Source organism: Labrus mixtus, chromosome 12, assembly GCF_963584025.1.
Source record: "Labrus mixtus chromosome 12, fLabMix1.1, whole genome shotgun sequence".
NCBI lineage: Eukaryota > Metazoa > Chordata > Actinopteri > Labriformes > Labridae > Labrus > Labrus mixtus.
The window spans coordinates 30,149,504-30,164,503 of record NC_083623.1 but is presented as its reverse complement, the minus strand read 5'-3'; the positions used below and the strand labels follow the sequence as shown (position 1 = coordinate 30,164,503).

The following is a 15,000-nucleotide window of genomic DNA, read 5'->3' as shown; positions in this document are numbered from 1 at the left end:
TCAGCCAGAATCAAGGGCATGACATCTTTAAAAGGCCCCTGTCTGCACACAATAATGGCTTACGGCCATACCACCCTGAACACGCCCGATCTCGTCCGATCTCGGAAGCAAAGCAGGGTCGGGCCTGGTTAGTACTTGGATGGGAGACCACCTGGGAATACCAGGTGCTGTAAGCGTTTTCATTTTTTTGATCATATGTTTTTTTTTATCATATAGAGACATATTCACATGTCCAAAAATTCAGCCAGAATCAAGGGCATGACATCTTTAAAAGGCCCCTGTCTGCACACAATAATGGCTTATGGCCATACCACCCTGAACACGCCTGATCTTGTCCGATCTCGGAAGCTAAGCAGGGTCGGGCCTGGTTAGTACTTGGATGGGAGACCGCCTGGGAATACCAGGGGCTGTAAGCTTTTTCATTTTGTTTGATCATATGTTTTTTTTTATCATATAGAGACATATTCACATGTCCAAAAATTCAGCCAGAATCAAGGGCATGACATCTTTAAAAGGCCCCTTTCTGCACACAATAATGGCTTACGGCCATACCACCCTGAACAAGCCCGATCTCGTCCGATCTCGGAAGCTAAGCAGGGTCGGGCCTGGTTAGTACTTGGATGGGAGACCGCCTGGGAATACCAGGTGCTGTAAGCTCTTTCATTTTTTTTGATCATATGTTTTTTTTATCATATAGAGACATATTCACATGTCCAAAAATTCAGCCAGAATCAAGGGCATGACATCTTTAAAAGGCCCCTTTCTGCACATAATAATGGCTTACGGCCATACCACCCTGAACAAGCCCGATCTCGTCCGATCTCGGAAGCTAAGCAGGGTCGGGCCTGGTTAGTACTTGGATGGGAGACCGCCTGGGAATACCAGGTGCTGTAAGCTCTTTCATTTTTTTTGATCATATGTTTTTTTTATCATATAGAGACATATTCACATGTCCAAAAATTCAGCCAGAATCAAGGGCATGACATCTTTAAAAGGCCCCTCTCTGCACACAATAATGGCTTACGGCCATACCACCCTGAACACGCCTGATCTCGTCCGATCTCGGAAGCAAAGCAGGGTAGGGCCTAGTTAGTACTTGGATGGGAGACAGCCTGGGAATACCAGGTGCTGTAAGTTTTTTCATTTTTTTGATCATATGTTTTTTTTTTATCATATAGAGACATATTCACATGTCCTAAAATTCAGCCAGAATCAAGGGCATGACATCTTTAAAAGGCCCCTTTCTGCATACAATAATGGCTTACGGCCATACCACCCTGAACACGCCTGATGTCGTCCGATCTCGGAAGCTAAGCAGGGTAGGGCCTGGTTAGTACTTGGATGGGAGACAGCCTGGGAATACCAGGTGCTGTAAGTTTTTTCATTTTTTTAATCATATGTTTTTTTTTATCATATAGAGACATATTCACATGTCCAAAAATTCAGCCAGAATCAAGGGCATGACATCTTTAAAAGGCCCCTTTCTGCACACAATAATGGCTTACGGTCATACCACCCTGAACTCGTCCGATCTCGTCCGATCTCGGAAACTAAGCAGGGTCGTGCCTGGTTAGTACTTGGATGGGAGACCGCCTGGGAATACCAGGTGCTGTAAGATGTTTCATTTTTTTGATCATGTGTTTTTTTTTTATCATAGAGAGACATATTCACATGTCCAAAAATTCAGCCAGAATCAAGGGCATGACATCTTTAAAAGGCCCCTTTCTGCACACAATAATGGCTTACGGTCATACCACCCTGAACTCGTCCGATCTCGTCCAATCTCGGAAACTAAGCAGGGTCGTGCCTGGTTAGTACTTGGATGGGAGACCGCCTGTGGAATACCAGATGCTGTAAGCTGTTTCATTTTTTTGATCATTTGTTTTTTTTTTATCATAGAGAGACATATTCACATGTCCAAAAATTCAGCCAGAATCAAGGGCATGACATCTTTAAAAGGCCCCTTTCTGCACACAATAATGGCTTACGGCCATACCACCCTGAACACGCCCGATCTCGTCCGATCTCAGAAGCTAAGCAGGGTAAGGCCTGGTTAGTACTTGGATGGGAGACCGCCTGGGAATACCAGGTGCTGTAAGCTTTTTCATTTTTTTGATCATGTTTTTTTTTATCATATAGAGACATATTCACATGTCCAAAAATTCAGCCAGAATCAAGGGCATGACATCTTTAAAAGGCCCCTTTCTGCACACAATAATGGCTTAAGGACATACCACCATGAACTTGTCCGATCTCGGAAGCTAAGCAGCGTCTGGCCTGGTTAGTACTTGGATGGGAGACCGCCTGGGAATACCAGGTGCTGTAAGCTTTTTCATTTTTTTTGATCATATGTTCTTTTTTTATCATATAGAGACATATTCACATGTCCAAAAATTCAGCCAGAATCAAGGGCATGAGATCTTTAAAAGGCCCCTGTCTGCACACAATAATTGCTTACGGCCATACCACCCTGAACACGCCTGATCTCGTCCGATCTCGGAAGCTAAGCAGGGTAGGGCCTGGTTAGTACTTGGATGGGAGACCGCCTGGGAATACCAGGTGCTGTAAGCTTTTTCATTTTTTTGATCATATGTTTTTTTTTTTATCATATAGAGACATATTCACATGTCCAAAAATTCAGCCAGAATCAAGGGCATAACATCTTTAAAAGGCCCCTGTCTGCACACAATAATGGCTTACTGCCATACCACCCTTAACAAGCCCGCTCTCGTCCCATCTCGGAAGCTAAGCAGGGTCGGGCCTGGTTAGTACTTGAATGGGAGACCGCCTGGGAATACCAGATGCTGTAAGCTTTTTTTATTTTTTTGATCATATGTTTTTTTTATCATAGAGAGACATATTCACATGTCCACAAATTCAGCCAGAATCAAGGGCATGACATCTTTAAAAGGCCCCTGTCTGCACACAATAATGGCTTACGGCCATACCACTCTGAACACGCCCGATCTCGTCCGATCTCGGAAGCTAAGCAGGGTCGGGCCTGGTTAGTACTTGGATGGGAGACCACCTGGGAATACCAGGTGCTGTAAGCGTTTTCATTTTTTTGATCATATGTTTTTTTTTATCATATAGAGACATATTCACATGTCCAAAAATTCAGGCAGAATCAAGGGCATGACATCTTTAAAAGGCCCCTTTCTGCACACAATAACAGCTTACGGCCATACCACCCTTAACACGCCCGATCTCGTCCGATCTCGGAAACTAAGTAGGGTCGTGCCTGGTTAGTACTTGGATGGGAGACCGCCTGGGAATACCAGACGCTGTAAGCTTTTTCATTTTTTTGATCATATGTTTTTTTTATCATATAGAGACATATTCACATGTCCAAAAATTCAGCCAGAATCAAGGGCATGACATCTTTAAAAGGCCCCTCTCTGCACACAATAATGGCTTATGGCCATACCACCCTGAACACGCCTGATCTCGTCCGATCTCGGAAGCTAAGCAGGGTAGGGCCTGGTTAGTACTTGGGTGGGAGACCGCCTGGGAATACCAGGTGCTGTAAGTTTTTTCATTTTTTGGATCATATGGTTTTTTTTTATCATATAGAGACATATTCACATGTCCAAAAATTCAGCCAGAATCAAGGGCATGACATCTTTAAAAGGCCCCTTTCTGCATACAATAATGGCTTACGGCCATACCACCCTGAACACGCCTGATCTCGTCCGATCTCGGAAGCTAAGCAGTGTCGGGCCTGGTTTGTACTTGGATGGGAGACCACCTGGGAATACCAGGTGCTGTAAGCGTTTTCATTTTTTTGATCATATGTTTTTTTTTATCATATAGAGACATATTCACATGTCCAAAAATTCAGCCAGAATCAAGGGCATGACATCTTTAAAAGGCCCCTTTCTGCACACAATAATGGCTTACGGCCAAACCACCCTGAACTCGTCCGATCTTGGAAGCTAAGCAGGGTCGGGCCTGGTTAGTACTTGGATGGGAGACCGCCTGGGAATACCAGACGCTGTAAGCTTTTTTTATTTTTTTGATCATATGTTTTTTTTTTATCATAGAGAGACATATTCACATGTCCAAAAATTCAGCCAGAATCAAGGGCATGACATCTTTAAAAGGCCCCTGTCTGCACACAATAACAGCTTACGGCCATACCACCCTGAACACGCCTGATCTAGTCCGATCTAGGAAGCTAAGCAGGGTCGGGCCTGGTTAGTACTTGGATGGGAGACCGCCTGGGAATACCAGGTGCTGTAAGCTTTTTCATTTTTTTGATCATATGTTTTTTTTTTTTTATCATATAGAGACATATTCACATGTCCAAAAATTCAGCCAGAATCAAGGGCATAACATCTTTAAAAGGCCCCTGTCTGCACACAATAATGGCTTACGGCCATACCACCCTTAACACGCCCGATCTCGTCCCATCTCGGAAGCTAAGCAGGGTCGGGCCTGGTTAGTACTTGAATGGGAGACCGCCTGGGAATACCAGATGCTGTAAGCTTTTTTAATTTTTTTGATCATATGTTTTTTTTATCATAGAGAGACATATTCACATGTCCACAAATTCAGCCAGAATCAAGGGCATGACATCTTTAAGAGGCCCCTATCTGCACGCAATAATGGCTTACGGCCATACCACCCTGAACACGCCCGATCTCTGAAGCTAAGCAGGGTAGGGCCTGGTTAGTACTTGGATGGGAGACCGCCTGGGAATACCAGGTGCTGTAAGCTTTTCCATTTTTTTGATCATATGTTTTTTTTTTATCATATAGAGACATATTCACATGTCCAGAAATTCAGCCAGAATCAAGGGCATGACATCTTTAAAAGGCCCCTTTCTGCACACAATAACAGCTTACGGCCATACCACCCTTAACACGCCCGATCTCGTCCGATCTCGGAAACTAAGTAGGGTCGTGCCTGGTTAGTACTTGGATGGGAGACCGCCTGGGAATACCAGATGCTGTAAGCTTTTTCATTTTTTTGATCATATGTTTTTTTTGTTTTATCATATAGAGACATATTCACATGTCCAAAAATTTAGCCAGAATCAAGGGCATGACATCTTTAAAAGGCCCCTTTCTGCACACAATAATGGCTTACGGCCATACCACCCTGAACACGCCCGATCTCGTCCGATCTCGGAAGCTATGCAGGATCGGGCCTGGTTAGTACTTGGATGGGAGACCGCCTGGGAATACCAGGTGCTGTAAGCTTTTTCATTTTTTTGATCATATGTTTTTTTCTATCATATAGAGACATATTCACATGTCCAAAAATTCAGCCAGAATCAAGGGCATGACATCTTTAAAAGGCCCCTTTCTGCACACAATAATGGCTTACGGCCATACCACCCTGAACACGCCCCTTTTGCTGTCAGAGTTTGTGTGGTGCTGAAGGAGAGCTGACGTGTCAGTACTGAGCAGGACAGCTGGACTAATTTGTTTGTTTTTTTGGATGCGCTTTGGATTTATTTAAATACCTCAGATTGTGAGTGAATGTCCCCCAGCAGTCACTGACTGTTAGGGGGATCGTTTTTCTTTTCACCTTTTTTTCCTGTTTTTTTTCCACAATTTTGTGAAGAATTTTTGTTTTTTGTGAATGTTTGCTCGTATGTCGCGAGCAAACTCACACGGACGGATCACAAAGATGACAGGACCACGGACTGGAGAGATGGAAAAAGGAAAAGAGAACGGACAACAACGTGAACAAACAAACATGGCACTGAAATAAAGGAATGGATTAAACGACAACGAGAAGAACGACGGACAAAAAGGACGGATGAAAACGGCAAATGAAACAGGGAACGGAATGGATGACGGAGAGAGAGGAAGAGAGAGGAGCGGCGGGCTGATTGCTCCGCATGCAGAGAATGGGAGAGGTGGCGAGAGAGCAGAAAAAGAGGAAGCAAAAGTGTCTTTTGAGAGAAAACTAACACTAAACATTGAAATGGTGGGAGACAAAGTTCCTCTAAATCACGTCATGAGCAACATAAAAATGATCTGTGGGGGCCTGCTGGCGTGCAGAACCCTGGGACCTGAAAAACTGGAGGTGACGGTGAGCAACATTAAAGGAAAGGAAAGGCTGCTGGATGGATTTAAAATCGGAGAGACCAGAGTCGTGGCGAGAGAACTAAATAATGATGAGCTGGTGGTGTCTTTTTTAAACCTGCCAGCGTATATCACAGATGAAGAAATAGTTTGGAAGCTGACGGGATGGGGAGTGAAACCGACATCACCAATAAAACGCAGAATGTGGCCTGGAACAATGATAGCTGACGGAACGAGGTTTGTCCGGGTCAGATTTAATGACCAGGTACAGTCACTCCCTTACTCCACAAAGTTTAACACTGTGATGGGGAACGAATACTTTAGAGTAATACATGATAGACAACAAAAAGTGTGCAGGATGTGCATCCAGCCGGGACACATCCTGAGAGAGTGTCCAGAATTTATGTGCCACAACTGTGGGGTGCAGGGACACTTTGCGCGAGAGTGCAGCGCGAACAGCACAAAATGCACAAACTGTAAAAAAAGAGAAAATGAATGTGAGTGTGAGAACGGAGAGGAAAGCAAGAACGAGGTGGAGGAGGTGTACGAGGATGAAGACGAGGCGGAGGAGGTGTACGAGGAGGAGGCGGAGGAGAAGGAGGTGATCGGAGCAAGCAGGAAGGAGATCAGAGAAGACGAGAACAGTGACGGAGAAATGGAGCAGAGCGGAGAGAGCGGAGGAGAACGGGCGTCAGAGTGCGAGCTGGAGACGCCGGAGCTGGCTGGAGAGGGAGGACAGCAGAAGCAGTGAAAAACGAGCGAGAGAGGGAAAAAAGGAGACGGAAGGGACGTGGCAGAAGACCCGGGGGTAAGCATGAGCACTGAGGGGAGGGAGATGCCTGAGAGTGGTGTTGGACAGGCGGGAGGGAGAAAAATCACGCTAAATGCTACGGGTAAAAGCACCAGTCCCAATGAAACGGACAGCGAAATGGATGTGAGTGAACTGGCGAGTGCGCAAAAAAGACTAAGTCTTGGACAACGAAAAAAGTTGGTGAAAAAATTGAAATGTAAGGACAAATAATGACTGACAATAACCCCTGTAAATCCGTTTTTTTTGTTTTTATTTTTATGATAATGGCCTTTAATTTATTTTCGATAAACGTGAATGGACTAAGGAACAAAGAAAAAAGACATGCGATTCTTTCCTTGCAGAATGACGTTTTGTGCCTGCAGGAGACCAGGTGGGATGATTCCCTGGTGGAAGACATAAAAAAAGACTTTGTGGGCCATATTTTCTGCTCCAATGGCACGTCGAGGGCGAGAGGAGTGGCGGTTTTAGTCAAAACGGGTCGGGTAACAGGGGTAAATTTGGTTTATGGAGACAAAGAAGGAAGAATAATAGTAATAGACTGTGTGTATGAAACGAAAAATATAAGAATCATAAATGTATATGCACCGAATGGAGAAAAAGAAAGGAAAACATTCTTCATTGCAATAAGCAAATGGTGGGAAAGGAATTGTATAATAATCGGTGACTTTAATGTGGCGATGACACCCACCGATGTGTCAAAAAATAATGTGTTTAAGGGGGATGTGAGCAGGGGGACACTTAAAGATATAATGATAACGAAACAATGCATTGATATTTGGAGATTGCTACATCCATGGGAGAGGGTGTTCTCCAGGAGACAAATTGTACTAAATAGATTAAAACAATCTAGAATAGATTATGCTTTGGTGACATGCGAGGTAGTGAGGTGGATTAAAGAAGTTGAATATAAAACTAATATGTGGAGCGATCACGCTGGAATAGAAATCACGTTTAGAAAAGAAACGAATGTACGTAAAGGAGGGATATGGTGCTTTAATGCAAGCTTGCTGGATGATGGAATGTTTGTGAAAAGTATGGAAAGATTGTTGAATGATGTGGGATATGAGTGGAATGAGAGTGAAGATATGAATGTGTGGTGGGATAGTGTAAAAGTCAGAATTAAAAAAAAGTGTATCAATTATAGTAAAGAGAAAAAGTGGAGAGAAAATAGAAAGGAAGAGAATTTGAGAAAACAACTAAGTGAGGAAATAACATCGCTTGACAGTGTAGATAATGTAGGTGTCGAAAAATACATACATTTAAAAGAACAGTTGGGAGTGATTGAACTTAAAAAGAGTAGGGGTGCAGCCATCAGGAGTAAAATACAATATATGTATGAGGGGGAGAGGAGTACAGCCTTTTTTTTAGGTCTGGAAAAACAAAAACAAAAAAGAACAGAAATAAACAAATTATTAAATGAAGCAGGTAAAAGTGTGACAGATAAAAAGGGAATTTTAGAAATAGTAAAGGGCTATTATGAAAGCCTGTTTTCGAGACAGGAGTGTGATAGCGTGAGTGTGAACAGAGCTTTGGGTGCCTTAAAGAAAAAACTAAGCGAGGACGATAAAATGTGGTGTGATTGTGAGTTTACAGAGGGAGAAATCAGAAGTGCTTTAGAGGGGTTAAACAAAAACAAAAGTCCTGGGAGCGATGGCCTAACTGCGGAATTCTACCAAGCTTTCAAAGAGCAGCTGGTGCCCTTGGTGAACAAATTGAGTAAATATATGGAAAAAGTGAAACATATACCAAAAAGTTTAGGGGAAGGGGTGGTTACTATTTTTTACAAAAACAAGGGGGACAATAAAAATCTGGACAACTACAGACCAATCAGCCTACTCAACACAGACTACAAAATCATAGCGAAAACAATAGCCAATAGAATCAGGGAGGTAATAGGAACAATCATAGAACAAACACAATCATACAGTATACCAAACAGAGACATAGCAGACTCAATCATTTCAATAAAACAGACGGTCAGGGATATGGAAGGGGAGGGGGGAATATGGCTAGGGATTGATTTAAATAAAGCTTTTGACAGAGTAGATCACGGGTTCATGGGGAAGGTGTTAGAGAAGTTTGGATTCGGGGAGAGAATGAGAGAATGGATAAATATGTTGTATACAGGAGCGGAAAGCAAGATAAAATGTAACGGGGAACTAACTGATTCTTTTAAAATATCAAGGTCAGTGAGACAAGGATGTCCGATGTCAGCGCTGTTGTACAGCTTGGTAGCAGAGCCGCTGGCAGCACTGATATCGGAAGACGTAAACATAAAAGGTATAGGTAAGGAAAACGTAAAAATAATACAGTATGCAGATGACGTGAATATAATGGTAAAAGGAGAGGAGGATATAGAATTGATATTAAAACATGTACAAACTTATGAAAGAGCATCTGGGGCAAAAGTAAATGAAAATAAGTCAGAAATGATGTTACTAGGTAAGGAATCCAATCTAGTTAATAAGTGGGGATTTAAAACGGTGTGTGAGAGAAGAAAAGTGTTGGGAGTGAATATGGGGAAAAATGAGAATGAATGTGATGATGTAACATGGAAAGAGGTGGTGGGTAAAATTAAAAAAAACATTGAATTTGTGGAAAGCGAGGGGTCTATTGTTGAGAGGAAGGGTAGCCGTAACAAATGCTCTCGTGTTGTCCAAAGTGAATCATGCGCTGAGTACTTGTACGCTTCCGGACTGGGCCTTTAAGGAGATTTCAAAGACCATTAGGGACTTTATTTGGAAAAACAAAGCAGCGAGTATAGCTCACAAAACAATAATAGGGGCTAAAGATCAGGGGGGGCTAGCTTTGATTGATTTACTTACAAAAAAAGTAGCACTAAGAGTCAAATTGATAGGCAAATTTATGGACCAGAACCGGAACGTAGTTTGGAAAAACCACTTCAAATAATATCTGTGCAGTTTTGGACTCTACAACGAGGACAACCTGTACCAGATCAATAACCCGGATTCATTTAAACACTTGCCACGGTTTTTCCAGGAAGTACTCAGTGCGTGGTATCAGGTTTCATCCTGGACTGTACCAGAGTGCGGAACGAGAGGGTCAGTGCTACGACTGCCCTTCCTCTCGAGCCCGTATTTTAAAAATGGGGAGAGGGTAATTAAGTGTGAAGCTATGTCGAAAGCGGGATATATTAGAATAAGGGATTTACTGAACTGTGGGGGGGATTTTGATTTACAAATGGTGGTGAGGGGTTTAAAAAATAAAGGGTGTGTGTGCAGAAAGGATGTGATTGAGGGAGTGTTTGCAAATGTAAAATTGTCTTTGTCGAGCGAATGGGAAAAATTAATCAAAGAGAAGGAGGGAGTGATGCAGGACGATGTGGGGGGGATCTCCCTGTGCCTAGGGGAGAAGAAACACAACATTATAGATGTCACTACAAAAATTTGGTATAGGTGCGCAATCACACATAGAATACAGAAACCCACATCCGAAGTAAAATGGACAGACACATACCCGGACATAACAAGCAACATGATATGGAAGAACATTAACATTCCGCATACACCACATGCAATATTTGACCTAGATTTCAAACTGAGGCACAGGAGGATCTTCACCTGCATCGTCCTGCATCAGATCCATAAGGAGAGGTATGAAAGAAAGTGTTGTGTATGTGAAAGTACGGATGAGGATTTAATACATTTGTTTGTTACGTGTGGGGAATTGGTTTATTTTTGGGGAAAAATAAGAGAAATGTTGAGGAAATGCAGTAAGAATGAGTGTTGGAATGAAAGGGGGTGGGAATTGTCGGTGTTGTTGGGGGTGGGAACAAAACAAAAAAATCACAATGTAATGAATATAATTTTGGCTTTTGCAAGAAAAGCAGTTTTTAACAGGAGGAATTATGCACTGTATGAAAGTAAGAAAATGAATGTGTGGAGAATGTTTGTGAATGAATGGAAAGCACATCTTAAATTACTGTACATAGCGAATGAGAGTGAGTTTGTGAGAATGTTTGTGGAAGGTGCGAATGTGTGTAGAGTAAACGAGGAGGGAATTATGTGGGATGTCTAAATTATTTTGTTTTTGGTTTTTTTGGTACGAGGGCTTCTTTTTTGGTCATGGGGAAAATGGGTGATTTGATTTGGGTTTTTTTTTCTCAGTGGTTTTTTGAGAATACTGTGGGGTTTTTGTATGTTTTTGTGGTTTGTTTTCAGAGGGGTGTTTGCTTTGGGGGAGGGACTCAGAAGAGTTGTCATGAGTTGGGGGTATCAGGGTGATTTGAGTTTTTTTTTCTGATGCTATGTTTTTATTGTTTTTAGGGTGCCGTTTGCGTCAGAGGGGAGGTTTAATTTAGAGGGTGTATGTATTATAATAGCATTTGTTGTAAATGATGTGAAAGAATTATAAATGTTTTTGTAATTTTGATAATAAAAGATAAAAAAAAAAAAACTTGTCCGATCTCGGAAGCTAAGCAGTGTCGGGTCTGGTTAGTACTTGGGTGGGAGACAGCCTGGGAATACCAGGTGCTGTAAGCTTTTTCATTTTTTTGATCATATGTTTTTTTTTTTATCATATGGAGACATATTCACATGTACAAAAATTCAGCCAGAATCAAGGGCATGACATCTTTAAACGGCCCCTTTCTGCACACAATAATGGCTTACGGCCATACCACCCTGAACAAGCCCGATCTCGTCCGATCTTGGAAACTAAGCAGGGTCGGGCCTGGTTATTACTTGGATGGGAGACCACCTGGGAATACCATGTGCTGTAAGCTTTTTCATTTTTTTGATCATATGTTTTTTTTTTTTATCATATAGAGACATATTCACATGTCCAAAAATTCAGGCAGAATCAAGGGCATGACATGTTTAAAAGGCCCCTGTCTGCACACAATAATGGCTTACGGCCATACCACCCTGAACACGCCCGATCTTGTCTGATCTCAGAAACTAAGCAGGGTCGGGCCTGGTTAGTACTTGGATGGGAGACCGCCTGGGAATACCAGGTGCTGTAAGCTTTTTCATTTTTTTGATCATATGTTTTTTTTTTATCATAGAGAGACATATTCACATGTCCAAAAATTCAGCCAGAATCAAGGGCATGACATGTTTAAATGGCCCCTGTCTGCACACAATAATGGCTTACGGCCATACCACCCTGAACTCGTCCGATATTGGAAGCTAAGCAGAGTCGGGCCTGGTTATTACTTGGATGGGAGACCGCCTGGGAATACCAGGTGCTGTAAGCTTTTTCATTTTTTTTGATCATATGTTTTTTTTTTATCATATAGAGACATATTCACATGTCCAAAAATTCAGCCAGAATCAAGGGCATGACATCTTTAAAAGGCCCCTTTCTGCACACAATAATGGCTTACGGCCATACAACCCTGAACTCGTCCGATCTCGGAAGGTAAGCATGGTGGGGCCTGGTTAGGACTTGGATGGGAGACCGCCTGGGAATACCAGGTGCTGCAAGCTTTTTCATTTTTTTAATCATATGTTTTTTTTTTATCATATGGAGACATATTCACATGTCCAAAAATTCAGCCAGAATCAAGGGAATGACATCTTTAAAAGGCCCCTTTCTGCACACAATAATGGCTTAAGGCCATACCACCCTGAACTCGTCCGATCTCGGAAGCTAAGCAGTGTCGGGTCTGGTTAGTACTTGGATGGGAGACCGCCTGGGAATACCAGGTGCTGTAAGCTTTTTCATTTTTTTGATCATATGTTTTTTTTTTTATCATATGGAGACATATTCACATGTCCAAAAATTCAGCCAGAATATAGGGCATGACATCTTTAAAAGGCCCCTTTCTGAACACAATAATGGCTTAAGGCCATACCACCCTGAACTTGTCCGATCTCGGAAGCTAAGCAGTGTCGGGTCTGGTTAGTACTTGGATGGGAGACCGCCTGGGAATACCAGGTGCTGTAAGCTTTTTCATTTTTTTGATCATATGTTTCTTTTTTTATCATATGGAGACATAATCACATGTACAAAAATTCAGGCAGAATCAAGGGCATGACATGTTTAAAAGGCCCCTGTCTGCACACAATAATGGCTTACGGCCATACCACCCTGAACACGCCCGATCTTGTCTGATCTCAGAAACTAAGCAGGGTCGGGCCTGGTTAGTACTTGGATGGGAGACCGCCTGGGAATACCATGTGCTGTAAGCTTTTTCATTTTTTTGATCATATGTTTTTTTTTTTTATCATACAGAGACATATTCACATGTCCAAAAATTCAGGCAGAATCAAGGGCATGACATGTTTAAAAGGCCCCTGTCTGCACACAATAATGGCTTACGGCCATACCACCCTGAACACGCCCGATCTTGTCTGATCTCAGAAACTAAGCAGGGTCGGGCCTGGTTAGTCCTTGGATGGGAGACCGCCTGGGAATACCAGGTGCTGTAAGCTTTTTCATTTTTTTGATCATATGTTTTTTTTTTATCATAGAGAGACATATTCACATGTCCAAAAATTCAGGCAGAATCAAGGGCATGACATGTTTAAATGGCCCCTGTCTGCACACAATAATGGCTTACGGCCATACCACCCTGAACTCGTCCGATATTGGAAGCTAAGCAGAGTCGGGCCTGGTTATTACTTGGATGGGAGACCGCCTGGGAATACCAGGTGCTGTAAGCTTTTTCATTTTTTTTGATCATCTGTTTTTTTTTTTTATCATATAGAGACATATTCACATGTCCAAAAATTCAGCCAGAATCAAGGGCATGACATCTTTAAAAGGCCCCTTTCTGCATACAATAATGGCTTACGGCCATACCACCCTGAACACGCCCGCTCTCGTCTGATCTCGGAAGCTAAGCAGGGTCGGGCCTGGTTAGTACTTGGATGGGAGACCGCCTGGGAATACCAGGTGCTGTAAGCTTTTTCATTTTTTTTGATCATATGTTTTTTTTATCATATAGAGACATATTCAAATGTCCAAAAATTCTGCCAGAATCAAGGGCATGACATCTTTAAAAGGCCCCTGTCTGCACACAATAATGGCTTACGGCCATACCACCCTGAACACGCCCGATCTCGGAAGCTAAGCAAGGTCAGGCCTGGTTAGTACTTGGATGGGAGACCGCCTAGGAATACCAGGTGCTGTAAGCTTTTTCATTTTTTTGATCATGTGTTTTTTTTTTATCATAGAGAGACATATTCACATGTCCAACAATTCAGCCAGAATCAAGGGAATGACATCTTTAAGGCCCATTTCTGCACACAATAATGGCTTACGGACATACCACCCTGAACTCGTCCGATCTCGGACGCTAAGCAGGGTCGGGCCTGGTTAGTACTTAGATGGGAGACCGCCTGGGAATACCAGGTGCTGTAAGCTTTTTCATTTTTTTGATCATATGTTTTTTTTTATCATATAGAGACATATTCACATGTCCAAAAATTCAGCCAGAATCAAGGGCATGACATCTTTAAAAGGCCCCTTTCTGCACACAATAATGGCTTACGGCCATACAACCCTGAACTCGTCCGATCTCAGAAGGTAAGCAGGGTCGGGCCTGGTTAGTACTTGGATGGGAGACAGCCTGGGAATACCAGGTGCTGTAAGCTTCTTCATTTTTTTGATCATATGTTTTTTTTTATCATATAGAGACATATTCACATGTCCAAAAATTCAGCCAGAATCAAGGGCATGACATCTTTAAAAGGCCCCTTTCTGCACACAATAATGGCTTAAGGCCATACCACCCTGAACTTGTCCGATCTCGGAAGCTAAGCAGTGTCGGGTCTGGTTAGTACTTGGATGGGAGACCGCCTGGGAATACCAGGTGCTGTAAGCTTTTTCATTTTTTTGATCATATGTTTTTTTTTTTTATCATATGGAGACATAATCACATGTACAAAAATTCAGGCAGAATCAAGGGCATGACATGTTTAAAAGGCCCCTGTCTGCACACAATAATGGCTTACGGCCATACCACCCTGAACACGCCCGATCTTGTCTGATCTCAGAAACTAAGCAGGGTCGGGCCTGGTTAGTACTTGGATGGGAGACCGCCTGGGAATACCATGTGCTGTAAGCTTTTTCATTTTTTTGATCATATGTTTTTTTTTTTTATCATATAGAGACATATTCACATGTCCAAAAATTCAGGCAGAATCAAGGGCATGACATGTTTAAAAGGCCCCTGTCTGCACA

At 42.5% G+C, this 15,000-nt stretch overlaps 22 non-coding genes and 14 pseudogenes across 22 annotated transcripts; all 36 read left to right on the top strand.

Moving 5' to 3' along the window:
• Positions 1-57: 57 nt before the first annotated feature.
• Positions 58-176, top strand: LOC132985893 (5S ribosomal RNA). Its single transcript, XR_009675115.1, has one exon. It is a non-coding gene; the product is annotated as a 5S ribosomal RNA (ribosomal RNA).
• A 121-nt stretch (positions 177-297) lies between these two features.
• On the top strand, positions 298-416 carry LOC132986161 (5S ribosomal RNA). The gene has a single exon (XR_009675367.1). It is a non-coding gene; the product is annotated as a 5S ribosomal RNA (ribosomal RNA).
• Positions 417-538: 122 nt separating this feature from the next.
• LOC132985908 (5S ribosomal RNA) lies at positions 539-657 on the top strand. The gene has a single exon (XR_009675131.1). It is a non-coding gene; the product is annotated as a 5S ribosomal RNA (ribosomal RNA).
• Positions 658-778: 121 nt separating this feature from the next.
• Positions 779-897, top strand: LOC132985907 (5S ribosomal RNA). Its single transcript, XR_009675130.1, has one exon. It is a non-coding gene; the product is annotated as a 5S ribosomal RNA (ribosomal RNA).
• Positions 898-1,018: 121 nt separating this feature from the next.
• Positions 1,019-1,137, top strand: LOC132986261 (5S ribosomal RNA). Its single transcript, XR_009675455.1, has one exon. It is a non-coding gene; the product is annotated as a 5S ribosomal RNA (ribosomal RNA).
• Positions 1,138-1,259: 122 nt separating this feature from the next.
• LOC132986298 (5S ribosomal RNA) lies at positions 1,260-1,378 on the top strand. Its single transcript, XR_009675489.1, has one exon. It is a non-coding gene; the product is annotated as a 5S ribosomal RNA (ribosomal RNA).
• Positions 1,379-1,499: 121 nt separating this feature from the next.
• LOC132986329 (5S ribosomal RNA) lies at positions 1,500-1,618 on the top strand. The gene has a single exon (XR_009675517.1). It is a non-coding gene; the product is annotated as a 5S ribosomal RNA (ribosomal RNA).
• Positions 1,619-1,740: 122 nt separating this feature from the next.
• Positions 1,741-1,860, top strand: LOC132985698 (5S ribosomal RNA; annotated as a pseudogene).
• Positions 1,861-1,982: 122 nt separating this feature from the next.
• LOC132986052 (5S ribosomal RNA) lies at positions 1,983-2,101 on the top strand. The gene has a single exon (XR_009675265.1). It is a non-coding gene; the product is annotated as a 5S ribosomal RNA (ribosomal RNA).
• Positions 2,102-2,452: 351 nt separating this feature from the next.
• On the top strand, positions 2,453-2,571 carry LOC132986287 (5S ribosomal RNA). Its single transcript, XR_009675479.1, has one exon. It is a non-coding gene; the product is annotated as a 5S ribosomal RNA (ribosomal RNA).
• A 123-nt stretch (positions 2,572-2,694) lies between these two features.
• On the top strand, positions 2,695-2,813 carry LOC132985656 (5S ribosomal RNA; annotated as a pseudogene).
• A 121-nt stretch (positions 2,814-2,934) lies between these two features.
• On the top strand, positions 2,935-3,053 carry LOC132985832 (5S ribosomal RNA). Its single transcript, XR_009675087.1, has one exon. It is a non-coding gene; the product is annotated as a 5S ribosomal RNA (ribosomal RNA).
• A 121-nt stretch (positions 3,054-3,174) lies between these two features.
• Positions 3,175-3,293, top strand: LOC132986344 (5S ribosomal RNA; annotated as a pseudogene).
• A 120-nt stretch (positions 3,294-3,413) lies between these two features.
• LOC132985983 (5S ribosomal RNA) lies at positions 3,414-3,532 on the top strand. The gene has a single exon (XR_009675201.1). It is a non-coding gene; the product is annotated as a 5S ribosomal RNA (ribosomal RNA).
• Positions 3,533-3,654: 122 nt separating this feature from the next.
• On the top strand, positions 3,655-3,773 carry LOC132986150 (5S ribosomal RNA). Its single transcript, XR_009675356.1, has one exon. It is a non-coding gene; the product is annotated as a 5S ribosomal RNA (ribosomal RNA).
• Positions 3,774-3,894: 121 nt separating this feature from the next.
• Positions 3,895-4,003, top strand: LOC132985716 (5S ribosomal RNA; annotated as a pseudogene).
• Positions 4,004-4,126: 123 nt separating this feature from the next.
• On the top strand, positions 4,127-4,245 carry LOC132986214 (5S ribosomal RNA). Its single transcript, XR_009675416.1, has one exon. It is a non-coding gene; the product is annotated as a 5S ribosomal RNA (ribosomal RNA).
• Positions 4,246-4,370: 125 nt separating this feature from the next.
• On the top strand, positions 4,371-4,489 carry LOC132986267 (5S ribosomal RNA). Its single transcript, XR_009675461.1, has one exon. It is a non-coding gene; the product is annotated as a 5S ribosomal RNA (ribosomal RNA).
• Positions 4,490-4,610: 121 nt separating this feature from the next.
• Positions 4,611-4,719, top strand: LOC132986338 (5S ribosomal RNA; annotated as a pseudogene).
• A 122-nt stretch (positions 4,720-4,841) lies between these two features.
• Positions 4,842-4,960, top strand: LOC132986315 (5S ribosomal RNA). Its single transcript, XR_009675504.1, has one exon. It is a non-coding gene; the product is annotated as a 5S ribosomal RNA (ribosomal RNA).
• Positions 4,961-5,085: 125 nt separating this feature from the next.
• LOC132986094 (5S ribosomal RNA) lies at positions 5,086-5,204 on the top strand. Its single transcript, XR_009675305.1, has one exon. It is a non-coding gene; the product is annotated as a 5S ribosomal RNA (ribosomal RNA).
• A 6,270-nt stretch (positions 5,205-11,474) lies between these two features.
• Positions 11,475-11,593, top strand: LOC132986292 (5S ribosomal RNA). The gene has a single exon (XR_009675484.1). It is a non-coding gene; the product is annotated as a 5S ribosomal RNA (ribosomal RNA).
• Positions 11,594-11,717: 124 nt separating this feature from the next.
• LOC132986210 (5S ribosomal RNA) lies at positions 11,718-11,836 on the top strand. Its single transcript, XR_009675413.1, has one exon. It is a non-coding gene; the product is annotated as a 5S ribosomal RNA (ribosomal RNA).
• A 122-nt stretch (positions 11,837-11,958) lies between these two features.
• LOC132985748 (5S ribosomal RNA) lies at positions 11,959-12,067 on the top strand (annotated as a pseudogene).
• A 123-nt stretch (positions 12,068-12,190) lies between these two features.
• LOC132985854 (5S ribosomal RNA) lies at positions 12,191-12,299 on the top strand (annotated as a pseudogene).
• A 122-nt stretch (positions 12,300-12,421) lies between these two features.
• On the top strand, positions 12,422-12,530 carry LOC132985712 (5S ribosomal RNA; annotated as a pseudogene).
• Positions 12,531-12,653: 123 nt separating this feature from the next.
• On the top strand, positions 12,654-12,762 carry LOC132985757 (5S ribosomal RNA; annotated as a pseudogene).
• A 123-nt stretch (positions 12,763-12,885) lies between these two features.
• On the top strand, positions 12,886-13,004 carry LOC132986313 (5S ribosomal RNA). Its single transcript, XR_009675503.1, has one exon. It is a non-coding gene; the product is annotated as a 5S ribosomal RNA (ribosomal RNA).
• Positions 13,005-13,128: 124 nt separating this feature from the next.
• On the top strand, positions 13,129-13,247 carry LOC132986306 (5S ribosomal RNA). Its single transcript, XR_009675496.1, has one exon. It is a non-coding gene; the product is annotated as a 5S ribosomal RNA (ribosomal RNA).
• A 122-nt stretch (positions 13,248-13,369) lies between these two features.
• Positions 13,370-13,478, top strand: LOC132985746 (5S ribosomal RNA; annotated as a pseudogene).
• A 125-nt stretch (positions 13,479-13,603) lies between these two features.
• LOC132985993 (5S ribosomal RNA) lies at positions 13,604-13,722 on the top strand. Its single transcript, XR_009675210.1, has one exon. It is a non-coding gene; the product is annotated as a 5S ribosomal RNA (ribosomal RNA).
• Positions 13,723-13,843: 121 nt separating this feature from the next.
• On the top strand, positions 13,844-13,952 carry LOC132985581 (5S ribosomal RNA; annotated as a pseudogene).
• A 120-nt stretch (positions 13,953-14,072) lies between these two features.
• LOC132985653 (5S ribosomal RNA) lies at positions 14,073-14,181 on the top strand (annotated as a pseudogene).
• A 121-nt stretch (positions 14,182-14,302) lies between these two features.
• Positions 14,303-14,411, top strand: LOC132985766 (5S ribosomal RNA; annotated as a pseudogene).
• A 121-nt stretch (positions 14,412-14,532) lies between these two features.
• On the top strand, positions 14,533-14,641 carry LOC132985759 (5S ribosomal RNA; annotated as a pseudogene).
• A 124-nt stretch (positions 14,642-14,765) lies between these two features.
• LOC132986312 (5S ribosomal RNA) lies at positions 14,766-14,884 on the top strand. The gene has a single exon (XR_009675502.1). It is a non-coding gene; the product is annotated as a 5S ribosomal RNA (ribosomal RNA).
• Positions 14,885-15,000: the final 116 nt, after the last annotated feature.